Below are 12680 nucleotides of genomic sequence, written 5' to 3' on the forward strand. Positions count from 1 at the left end.
TAGGACACCCATAGCACAAGAGTTAATAGCAAGAATCAACAAATGGGACTTACTTAAACTAAATCGTTTTTTCACAGCAAGAGAAATAATAAGAGAGGTAAATAGGGAGCCTACATCATGGGAACAAATTTTTACTCCTTACACTTCAGATAGAGCCCTAATATCCAGAGCATACAAAGAACTCAAAAAATTAGACAGTAAGACAACAAATAACCCAATCAACAAATGGGCCAAGGACCTGAACAGACACTTCTCAGAGGAGGACATACAATCAATCAACAAGTACATGAAAAAATGCTCACCATCTCTAGCAGTCAGAGAAATGTAAATGAAAACCACCCTAAGATACCATCTCACTCCAGTAAGATTGGCAGCCATTATGAAGTCAAACAACAACAAGTGCTGGCGAGGATGTGGGGAAAAGGGTACTCTTGTACATTGCTGGTGGGACTGCAAATTGGTGTGGCCAATTTTGAAAGCTGTATGGAGATTCCTGGGAAAGCTGGGAATGGAACCACCATTTGACCCAGCTATTGCCCTTCTCAGACTATTCCCTGAAGACCTTAAAAGAGCGTACTACAGGGATACTGCCACATTGATGTTTACAGCAGCACAATTCACAATAGCTAGACTGTGGAACGAACCCAGATGCCCTTCAATGGATGAATGGATTAAAAAAATGTGTCTTCTTTGATATAATGAGAGCAACTAAGAATAGAGAAGGGAGGAAGAGCAGGAAGAAAAGATTAATATTAAACAGAGACAAGAGGTGGGAGGGAAAGGGAGAGAAAAGGGGAATTTCATGGAAATGGAGAGAGACCCTCATTGTTATACAAAATTACATATAAGAGGTTGTGAGGGGAATTGGAAAATAAACAAGGAGAGAAATGAATTACAGTAGATGGGATAGAAAGAGAAGATGGGAGGGGAGGGGAGGGGGGATAGTAGAGGATAGGAAAGGTAGCAGAATACAACAGTTACTAGTATCGCATTATGTAAAAATGTGGATGTGTAACCGATGTGATTCTGCAATATGTATTTGGGGTAAAAATGGGAGTTCATAACTCACTTGAAGCTAATGCATGAAATATGATATGTCAAGAGCTTTGTAAGGTTTTGAACAACCAATAAAAAACAAACAAACAAACAAAAAAAAACTCTCTGCAGGACTGGATCAAGATGGTGGAATTGAGGGAGGCTGCAGGTTTCAACTCCACAGTTTGGAATCAAAGCAGTGAGAGAATTGCATAATGGAGAGGTGGGTGAGAGAGAGAATGAACTGATTCAGAATACTGAGCTATCAGACCATTATAGCGATTTGAAAATTTTGGTTACTAGAAACAAAAAACAGAAAAGAATTTGTTACACAAAGGGCAGTATCTGCAGCATCAGGGCAGGTCTGGGGAGAGGGATAAGACATGGAGAAAAGAGAGGCAAAGCTGACAAGCTTAGTTCAGAAAAAGCAGTAGAAGAGAGAGAAAGAATTAAGCTGGTGCAGGAGTTGCAAAAACACATGTTGAGCAAGAAGTGCTCTATTCTCTCAATTTGCCAGTGGAGAAGAGTAGTGGGCAGCCCGTTTATAGAGAGCATACCTCAACTTACAGTTAGGGATAGGCTTCCTACCTAGAGATAATAAGAAATATCTTAATTAAATATTTAAAAGGGAACACCTTTTAAATGAACCAGCTGAGCAACCTATGTAGTGGGATAACTATCTATGAGATGAAGATACCTGAACTCCTCCTCTCCTTCTGGCTTCTGCAATGAGTGAGGTGGAGCAGAACAGAGTGCATGACACTACCAGGGAGTGCAGCACCTATGGTGTACTGCATGTCTCTGCCCTAGGCCACCACTTTTTGCTTCTGCCAGTAGTTGCAGCCCCTAGAAAGTGGCAAGTACTTTTGCTGTTGGCCACCATCACATACCCAACCTTTCTTCATCACCCCATGTCCTCATTGCCAGGCTGTCACATTCTTCTGCCACTGTACCCCATGCAGTGAAACTCACAGCTGTTTTGATAACCTTAAGTGTGTGCTGCATTTCTATAGGCAGATCCACAAGACTGTAGTACCAGGCAGGGAGAGACCTGTCCACTCTTTTACAATCAGGGGTCATTTCTTCTGACTTTCCAGAGAGTTAGTATGCGACAGACATACTGAGGAAGTGCGGAACCCAGCTAGGTTCATTCCAGAAATGGGGAGGTCTGTGTCCATAGGGCTTGCCTGAGGCTTGAAATCATGACCTGAGTTCTGCATAGTTCTTGAAGGAGAAAGGTGAACTAAATGCAGAATAAATTAACATACAGCTCTTTGTTTCATCATGGGGAAAGCTGATGTAATTACTATCTCTGAACCCAGAGAAACCAAACCAGACTGAGAAGCAGCATAAATCAGGTTAGGAAGAGTGCTAGATACAATGGATAGGAGAACTGGACACATGCACTGAGGCATTTAGAAGGGCTGTGGTAGATGGTGTGGGGCATTGCAATGTGTGGACCAGGGGAATAAGCCGATTAAACCATACATTATGAAAAAGTTTGTCTGCTTTAAGCAATATTTAGGATGTACTGAGATGAATTTAAAGATGACTGCAGAAGTCTAATTGAAAGTTGAGGTGGGACACATAATAGGAGTGCAAAGAAAGAAATGGATTCAAAAAGGAAGAATTTGAAAAAAAAGGAATAATAAAAGGAATCACAGGGAAATAAAAGGGAGACCAACAGAATAGAGGAAAATGATAGAGAAATAGGGAGAAGAAGAGGGCATGAGAAAGTATTGGGGAACAAAGTCTACCATATATGCTATGTCCATGTATGAATATACTATGATGAATCTAGTTTATATACATTATTATAATGTACTACTACTACTACCACCACTACAACTACTAATGACAATGGAAAGAAGATCAGGGGAATAGAGGGAGCAGATCAGGTGAAGAAAGAGGGGAGGGCAAGGGAAAGTACTGAGGATGAGATTGATCAAATTATGATATGTGTATATATGAATATTGCATAATGAATCCTATTATTATGTATAGTTATCATGCACCTATAAAAAGGATAATATTTTTTTTTAAAAAGAAAGGATTTACAGGGAAGTGAATAAAGGAAGAACTAAATGTATGCAACCATTGAAAATCACCTGAAGAAGGCCCAATATTTTAGAGACTGAGAAAATAGCAGAAATAAGCAAGGTACATCAGTTAATTGCAGAGAAAAAAAGATGAGCTTCAGGGCACAACACATCTGCAGTGTTCTGTGGGTTTGCCACCACCAAAAAGTGAGGCCCCAGTAAGACCTAGTTGGAAGGGCTTGCCTGGGGCTTGAAATCTTTTTTTATATCATACACGTTATCTACCTTGGGTTTTCCTTCCCTGCTTGGGACAAAATGTTGTCATTCACACTAGAATAGTTGCAAGAGCCTTGGCAACAAGGCCCTTCTTGAGGGAGAGGCTGGATAAGGTGCAGACAGGGCAACAGTTGGAGAGAATATATGTTGTCTCTCCTGCAACTGTCACCCTTGAAAGCAGCACCTGGCTAACACCTCTGTTCCCTCTAAGAGTATTCCTATGCCTTTAGAACCATGTGGGCTCAGGCTGAGGCTCATACATCACTTTGTCCTCAAGTGGTCTATTTGATTTGCTGTTATTGCCCCCTGCTTTGGTCAGCTCTGGGTGCTCCAACAAATACCATAGCCTGGGTAGCTGAAACAACAGACATTTAAAGATTTCTCACCTTTCTTTCTTTTCTTTTTTTTTTTTTTTTGAGTGTGCCCATTGGGATTTTTTTAAGTTGATTTTAGTTTTTAAATACATGACAGTGAAATGTATTGCAATTCTTATTACACGTATAGAGCACAATTTTTCATATCTTTGTATAAAGTATGTTCATGCCAATTCATGTCTTTATACATGTACTTGTTTTTTTTTGCATTACAATTCTTATTACACATTTTTTCATATCTATCTTTGTATATAAAGTAGGTTGACACCCAATTCCTGTCTTCATACATGTACTTTGGATATTGATGTCCATCACATTCCACCATCCTTGCTAATCCCCTGCCTCCTCTCTTTGCCTCCCTCCCCTCTTCCCTATCTAAAATTCATCTATTTGTCACATGTTCCCCCTCCTTACCCCACTAGGAGTCAGCCTCCTTATATCAGAAAAAAAACATTCAGCATTTGTTTTTGTTTTGGATTAGCTAACTTCACTTAGCATTATCTTCTCCAACGTCATCCATTTACCTGCGAATGAGATGATTTTATTCTCTTTTATTGCTGAGTAAAATTCCATTATGTATATATATGCCACATTTTTTTATCCGTTCATCCACTGAGGGACATCTAGGTTGGCTCCACAGTTTAGCTACTGTGAATTGTGCTGCTATAAACATTGATGTGGCTGTCTCCCTGTAGAAATGCAAATCAAAACTACTCTAAGATATCATCTCACTCCAGTTAGAATGGCAGCTATTATGAAGAAAAACAACAATAAGTGTTGGCAAGGATGTGGGGAAAAAGGTACACTCATACACTGCTAGTGGGACTGCAAATTGGTGCAGCCAATATGGAAAGCAGTATGGAGATTTCTTGGAAATCTGGGAAGGAAAAAACGCCATTTGACCCAGCTATCCCTCTCCTCGGTCTATACCCAAAGGACTACATACAGCATACTACAGGACACAGCCACATCAATGTTTATAGCAGCACAATTCACAATAGATTTCTGACCTTTCTAGAGGGTGGAAGTACAAGATCAGAGGGCCAGCATGGCTGGGTTCTGGTGAGTACTTTCACCCCGGATTGTAGACCCAGGCTTCTCTTTGTGTCCTCACACAGGAGAGAGAGAGAGAGAGAGAGAGAGAGAGAGAGAGAGAGAGAGAGAGAGAGAGAGCAGATTACCACCTTCACAAGGACTAAACTCATTCATGAGAACTCCACCTTTGTGACTAAATTACCTACCAAAAGCCTTAACTTCACAACTGCAAGCCCTAACTTCATAATTGTGGCTTTGGGGATTAGGCCTTCAACATATGAATGTTGGTGGGGGAGGGACAGACAAGGGGCTGAGGAATGGATAACACTCAAAATTCTGAAGGTTCATGTTTCAATTTGTCTTTGATTCAGTTTCTCCTGACCAGTGTCTTGGAGGGAAGGATGCAAGGCAAGACGTGGATGATGACTGGAGTGACTAAGTACACCTCACACACCTAGCACCAAGGAGCAACACACAAGCAGATGGATGCTAGCAACAGGCTTTGAAGGGAAACTGTTTCAAGCTCACAGAAAGCATCTCTCTCCCTCTCTCTCTATCCCTCTCCTCTCTCCTCTCTCTATTCCTCTCCTCTTCCCACCCCCTCTCCTTCCCACCTCTATGCTGGGATTGTGGCTCAGCGGTAAGAGCGCTCGCCTAGCATCTGCAAGGCTCTGGGTTTGATCCTTAGCACCACATTAAAATAAAGGTATTGTGTCCAACTACAAATAAAAAATAAATATTAAAAAAGCAAGAAAGGAAGCACCTGTCTCTATTCAGGTGTGTCCTAGATGTGTTTCCAGGAATTTTTCTGTGTGTTGCATTAGATGACTAATAATTTGGACTTCTGGCTATTTATTTTAATTCTAATATATTTACCTAAAATTTTTTTAATGTAAATCTTTTTATTTATGTATGATAGCAGAATGCATTACAATTATTATTACAATATAGAGCATAATTTTCATATCTCTGGTTGTATACATAGTATATTCATACCACTTCATGTCTTCATACATTTACTTTGGATAGTAATGATCATCACATTCCACCATCATTAATTACCCCATGCCCCTTCCCTTCCGCTCCAACCCCTCTGCCCTAACTAGAGTTCGTCTATTCCTCCCATGCTCCCGCTCCCTATCCCAATATGAATCAGCCTCCTTATATGAAAGAAAAAATTCGGCATTTGGATTTTTGGGATTGGCTAACTTCACTTAGCATTATCTTCTCTAACTCTACCCATCATTTACTGATGAGTAATATTCCATTGTGTACATATGCTACATTTATTTTTTATCCATTCATCTATTGAAGGACATTTAGGTTGGTTCCACAGTTTAGCTATTGTGAATTGTGCTGCTATAAACATTGATGTGGCTGTGTCCCTCTAGTATGCTGTTTTTAAGTCTTTTGGGTATAGACCGAGGACAGGGACAGCTGGATCAAATGGTTGTTCCATTCCCAATTTTCCAAGAAATCTCAATACTGCTTTCTATATTGGCTGCACCAATTTGCAATCTTACCAGCAGTGTATGAGTGTACCTTTTCCCCCACATCTTTATCAACACTTATTGTTGTTTGTCTTCATAATAGCTGCAATTCTCACTAGAGTGAGATAATCTTAGAGTGGTTTTGATTTGCATTTCTCTAATTTCCAGTAATGATGAACATTTTTTCATGTATTTGTTGATTGATTATACATCATCTTCTGAGAAGTATCTCTTCAGGTCCTTAGCCCATTTATTGATTGGGTTATTTGTGGGGTTTTTTTGGTTTGTTTTTTTGGTGTTTATCTTTTTAAGTTCTTTATATACCCTAGTGATAAATGCTCTATCTGATGTGTGAGGGGTAAAGATTTGATTCCAAGATGTATGTTCTCTATTCACTTCACAGATCATTTCTTTTGCTGAGAAGAAGCTTTTTAGTTTGAGTCCATCCCATTTATTGATTCTTGATTTTAATTTTTGTGCCAAGGAGTCTTATTATCTCCAAATGATAGAGATTAGGGATTACTTTTTCTTCTATTAGATGCAGGGTCTCTGGTTGTATTTCTAAGTCCTTGATTCATTTTGAGTTTTGTGCATGGTGAGAGAGAGGGGTTTAAACTCATTTTCTTGCATATAGATTTCCAGTTTTACCAGCACCATTTGTTGAAGAGGCTATCTTTTGTCTAATGCATTTCTTGCCACCTTTGTCTATTATAAAATAATTGTAATTTTGTGGGTTAGTCTTTGTGTCTGCTATTCTGCCTGGCAGTCTGTTTTGGTGCCAATACCATGCTGTTTTTGTTATTATTGCTCTGTAGTATAGTTTGAGGTCTGGTATAGTGATGCCACCTGCTTCACTCTTCCTGCTAAGGATTGCTTTAGCTATTCTTGGTCTCTTATTTTTCCAATTGAATTTCATAATTGCTTTTTCTATTTCTATGAGGAATGTCATTGGAATTTTGACCGGAATTACATTCAACCTGTATAGTGCTTTTGATAGTATGGTCACTTTGATAATATTAATTCTGCCTATTCAAGAGCAAGGTAGATCTTTCCATCTTCTAAGGTCTTTTTTGATTTCTTTCTTTAGGATTCTGTAATTTTCATCATATATATCTTTCTCCTCTTTTGTTAAATTGATTCCCAAGTATTTTTTTTTTTTGAGGCTATTGAGAATGGGGTAGTTTTCCTCATTTCCTTCTCAGAGGATTTGTCACTGACATACAGAAATGCTTTTGACTTAAGGTGTTGATTTTATATCCTTCTATTTTGCTGAATTCACTTACTAGTTCTAGGAGTTTTCTGGTGAAACTTTAAGGTCTTCCAGGTATAGAATAATATCATCAGCAAATAGTGCCAATTTGAATTTTTCTTTTCCTATGTGTATCCCTTTAATTTCTTTTTTTAATTTAATTTTCCACTATTTTTTATATCTTTATTTTATTTTTATAGGTGCTGAGGATTGAACCCAGTGCCTCAACACATGCTAGGCAAGCGCTCTACCTCTGAGCCACAACCCCAGCCCCCCTTTAATTTCTTTTGTCTGTTTAATTGTTCTGGCCAGTGTTTTAAGAACTATGTTAAATAGAAGTGATGAAAGAGGGCATCCCTGTCTTGTTCCAGTTTTTAGAGGGGATGCCTTCAATTTTCTCCATTTAGAATGTTATTGGCCTGGGCTTAGCATAATAGCCTTTATGATGTTGAGATATGTTCCTGTTATCCCTAGTTTTTCTAGTGTTTTGAACCTGAAGGGGTGCTGTATTTTGTCAAATGCTTTTTCTGCATCTATTGAGATGATCATATGATTCTTATCTTTAAGTCTATTGATGTGATGAATTACATTTATTGATTTCCATAGTTAAATCTAAGTTATCAATTGTATTATTGAGTTCTATAGTTTCTTTGTTCAGCTTTTTTTATTAGTTGCTCAAGACAATACAATGATCTTGACATATCATACATTTGATTCAAATAGGGTATGAGTTTGAAACACCAATCTAGTGATGAAAGAGGTGTGTTAAAGTCACCCAAAATTATTGTGTTGTGGTCTATTTGACTCTTGAATTTGAGAAGAGTTTGATGAACATAGCTGCTCCATTGTTTGAAGCATATATATTTATAATTGTTAATTCTTGTTGGTGTATGGTTCCCTTGAGTAGTATGTAGTGTCCTTCTTTATCTTTTTTGATTGACTTTAGTTTGCAGTCTACTTTATTTGATATGAGAAGATGTAAACTCCTGCTTGCTTCTGCAGTCCATGTGAGTGGTATAATTTTTCCCAACCCTTAACCTTCAGTCTGTGAATGTATTTTTCTATGAGATGTGTCTCTTGGAGGTAGCATATTGTTAAGTCTTTTTTTTTTAACCCAATCTGCTAGTCTATGTCTTTTGATTGGCCATTGATGTTCAGGGTTATATTTGAGACATGATTTGTGTTCCCAGCCATTTTTGTTTATTTTTGGTATTTAATGTGACTTGGTTTCTCCTCTGATTATATTTTCCTATAGTGTAATCCCTCCCTCTGCTGATTTTCATCATTGTTTTTCACTTCCTCTTCTTGGAATCTTTTGCTGAGGATGTTCTATAGTGAAGGCTTTCTAGTTGTAAATTCTTTTAATTTTTGTTTATCATGGAAGGTTTTTATTTCATCATCAAATCTAAAGTTTAGTTTTGCTGGATATAAGATTCTTGGTTGGCATACATTTTCTTTCAGAGATTGGTATATGTTGTTCCACGATCTCCTGGCTTTGAGGGTTTGGGTTGAGAAATCTGCTGAGATATTAATTGGTTTCCCCCTAAATGTGATCTGATTCCTCTCTCTTGCAGCTTTTAAGATTCTATCCTTATTCTGTATGCTAGGCATTTTCATTATAATATGCCTTGGTGTAGATCTGTTGTAATATTGTACATTTGGTGTCCTGTAAACCTCTTGTATTTGGTTTTCCCATTCGTTCTTCATGCTTGGGAAATTTTCTGGTATTATTTCATTGAGGAGATTGTGCATTCTTTGGTTTGAAACTCTATGCCTTCTTGTATCCCAATAAGTCTTAGATTTGGTCTTTTGATGCTGTCCCATAATTCTTGGATGTTCTGTTCTTGGTTTCCTCACTTTCTGCACTGTGTGATCAACTTTATTTTCCAGATTGTATATTTTGTCTTCATTATTTTATGTTTTTTCTTCCAAGTTATCTAGTCTGTTGGTTATGCTTTCTATTGAGTTTTTTATTTGATTTATTATATCCTTCATTTCAAAAATTTCTGACTATTTTTTTCAGGGTCTCTATCTCTCTCTTGAAGTAATCTTTTGCTACCTGTATTTGCTTTCTTCTGTCATTGTTGGAGTGATCCATTTTTGCTTGTATTTGCTCATTTAGTTCATTCTTTAATTCACAGAACATTTTAATTATGAACCTTCTGAACTCCTTCTCTGATATTTCATCAACTTTACTGTTCATAGGTTCTGTTATTATAGTATCCTGGTTTGTTTGGGGCACTTTCCTCCCTTGGTTTTTTTCATGTTGTCTATGTGTCTCCCATTCTTGCAGTGTGGATCTGAGATATTACAGTTTTTTTCCCTATATTCCCTATATTCTTGGTTCTATCAGCTTACTGAAAGAAAGTAAGTCAATAGATGTGGCCAGCAGCAATGTTGTCATGAGGTTCCAATGGTGATTTTCTACTCCCTGCCTTTCTTCTACATGGGTTTACTATAGAAGACTTGTACAGAAGATTTGCTTTTTTTTTTCCCCTTTTGTTAATTTATTTATTCAGTTTGTTGGATATAGAATTGAACTCCAGAAAGATTAAAGGTCAAAAGAAGAAAAATGAGAATACAAAGCCAATCTGTGAATCCAGAAAACATTATAAACACACCAAAATACAAGTTTAATCAACAACCAAGTGTTACCAGAGACATTAATGGGCATGGTACAATGTATTTGAGGCATACTTTAGTTTTTTGAAACTAAAAGATAATAAATCAATCTAAAAAAGATAATAAGCCAATATCTAGAATTGCTAAACATTCTTAGACAGGAGCTATAAAAACCACAATAATGACAGCAGAGGTAAGAGGTTGCCATTTAAAAAAATCCACAAAGGATGCCAGAAAAGGACAAGGAAATCTAAAGATATGCTTAATTTTCTAGTAACCACCTTGGGCCAGCAACTCTGGCTGGCGGGGAGCCAGGCTGCAGATGTGCAGCGGCGGCGGCAGGAGGCCAAGTCCGGCTCCCCGCTCCCGCTCCCCGCAGCAGGGGTAGGCTGTGGCATCTCCTCGGGGCCTGCCGCCCAGGCGCTCTGAGGTGAGTGAGCGGCGGGACGTGTCCAGCGGTCCGCGCCAGCACCCGTCTGCTCTGCCTGCCAGGGACACTTGAGAGGCGGGGACACGCGGCGGCGGAGCCCTCCACGGCCGTGACCTTGGCGAGCCACTTCCCTGGAGACCAGGTGTCTTTGCGGTGCCAGCCCGGCCGAGGGGACCTTGTGGCACCCACCTGCTCCAAGCCGCGCCGGCTGCGGTCTTGGAGCGTGTTGCTGGCGGGAAGTTCCTGGAGGCCTTCGGCTCCTTCAAGCTCTGTGCTCCTGCGCCTCTCTGTGTCCCTGTGCCGCCGTGACAGGTGCAGGAGCTGGGCGCTCCTTCTCCTTGCCGAAGTCTGGGGGTAGGGGGCGGGCAAAACATTTCCAGTGCTGGTCCAAGGACACGGGATTTGGAAATCCTGGAGAATTACCTTTGTAAGAAGCTGGGAATAATTTCTTTAAATTTTAAATTTCATCTCTTAGTTTTCCATCTTGTTGCATTTCTGAGGCAAATGGAGAATCCGTGAACAGCTTTACTAATGAAGAGTTCCACTGCCACTTCCTTGACGAAGGCTTTATTGTCAAGGACATTCTGAACCCCAAAATTAATGAGTGTCTTCTTCTGATGATAAGGGTGCCTTTTATGTTGCAGACCTTGGAGACATTCTAAAGAAATATCTAAGATGGTTAAAAGCTCTTCCTCGTGTCACCCCCTTTCATGCAGTCAAATGCAATGATAACAGAGCCATAGGGAAGATCTTACCTGCCATTGGGACAGGATTTGACTGTGCTAGCAAGGCTGCACAGTGAGAATTACCTATGCAAATCCTTGTAAACAATCTTCTCAAATTAAATGTGCTGCCAGTATTGGAGCCCAAATGATGACTTTTGACTGTGAAGTCGAGTTGATGAAAGTAGCCAGGGTGCATCTAAAGGCAAAGTTGGTTTTGCAGATCAGCTCTGATGATTCCAAAGCAGTCTGTCACCTCAGTGTTAAATTTGGTGCCACACTCCAAAACCAGCAGACTTCTTTTGGAACTAGCTAAAGAATTAAATATTGATGTCATTGGTGTCAGCTTTCACGTGAGGAGTGGGTGCACTAATCCTGAGATCTTAGTTCAGGCCATCTCTGATGCCCACAGTGTCTTTGACATGGGAGCTGAGGTTGGTTTTAGCGTGTATATGCTTGATATTGGTAGAGGCTTTCCTGGATGTGAGGATGTGAAGCTTAAATTTGAAGAGATTACCAGTGTGATCATCCGAGCACTGGACAAATACTTTCTGTTGGATTCTGGAGTGAGGAACATAGCTGAGCCAGGCAGTTATTATGTTGCTTCAGCTTTCACTTTTGCAGATAATCTCATTGTCAAAAATCATGTTAAAGGAACAGATAGGCTCTGATGATGAATATGAGTCAAGTAAATAGACCTTTAAGTATTATGTGAATGATGGAGTATTCACAGATCATTTAATTGCATCCTTTATGATCATGCATGTATAAAGCCCCTGCTGCAGAAGAGACCTAAACCAGATGAGAAGTATCGTTAATCCAGCATAGGGGACTGACATGTGATAGCCTTGAATGGATTGTCCAGCGCTGTGACCTGCCTGAAATGCATGTGGGCAATTAGATGTTTTCTTAAAACATGGGCTCATACACTGTTGGCACTGCTTCTACTTTCAATGGATTCGAGAGGCCAACAATCTATTATGTGATGTCAGGACCAACATGACAATGCATGCAGCAAATCTAGAACTATTGTTTCCCAATAGTGCAGGAGCAGGACATCAGCACTCTGCCTGTGCCTTGTGCTCAGGAAAACAGCATGAAATCTCATTTGGCAGCAGCAGCGTGTGCCTCCACTCGTAGCTATAGATGCCACTCTGTAGATGTTAACTGCAAGGTTAGTTTAAGTCAAGGGATCTGGGGGGACCATGTTTCTTAATTACTGCTACATTTGAAATGTCTTTGTAAGTGCAGGTTTGGCACAGATGCCAGAAACATGGAAGACTAGAAGGTGGGGTCACACTTATCTGTGTTCCTATGGAAACTATTTGAATATTTGTTTTATATGGATTTTTATTCATTTTTCAAACAAGCTATTAAAGAGGGCCCTCTAAGCTGCCAGCAGGCATTT

The 12680-nt window shown here is 39.5% G+C and overlaps 1 pseudogene across 1 annotated transcript; it reads left to right on the forward strand.

The window, feature by feature from the left end:
• The first annotated feature begins 10378 nt into the window (after positions 1-10378).
• Positions 10379-12296, forward strand: LOC308631402 (ornithine decarboxylase-like; annotated as a pseudogene). Its single transcript has 3 exons — positions 10379-10511; positions 10613-10862; positions 11026-12296. The product of its transcript is annotated as an ornithine decarboxylase-like (transcript).
• The last annotated feature ends 384 nt before the right edge of the window (positions 12297-12680 follow it).

Source organism: Spermophilus citellus (genome assembly GCF_964194105.1).
Source record: "Spermophilus citellus genome assembly, chromosome: 12".
Classification (NCBI taxonomy): domain Eukaryota; kingdom Metazoa; phylum Chordata; class Mammalia; order Rodentia; family Sciuridae; genus Spermophilus; species Spermophilus citellus.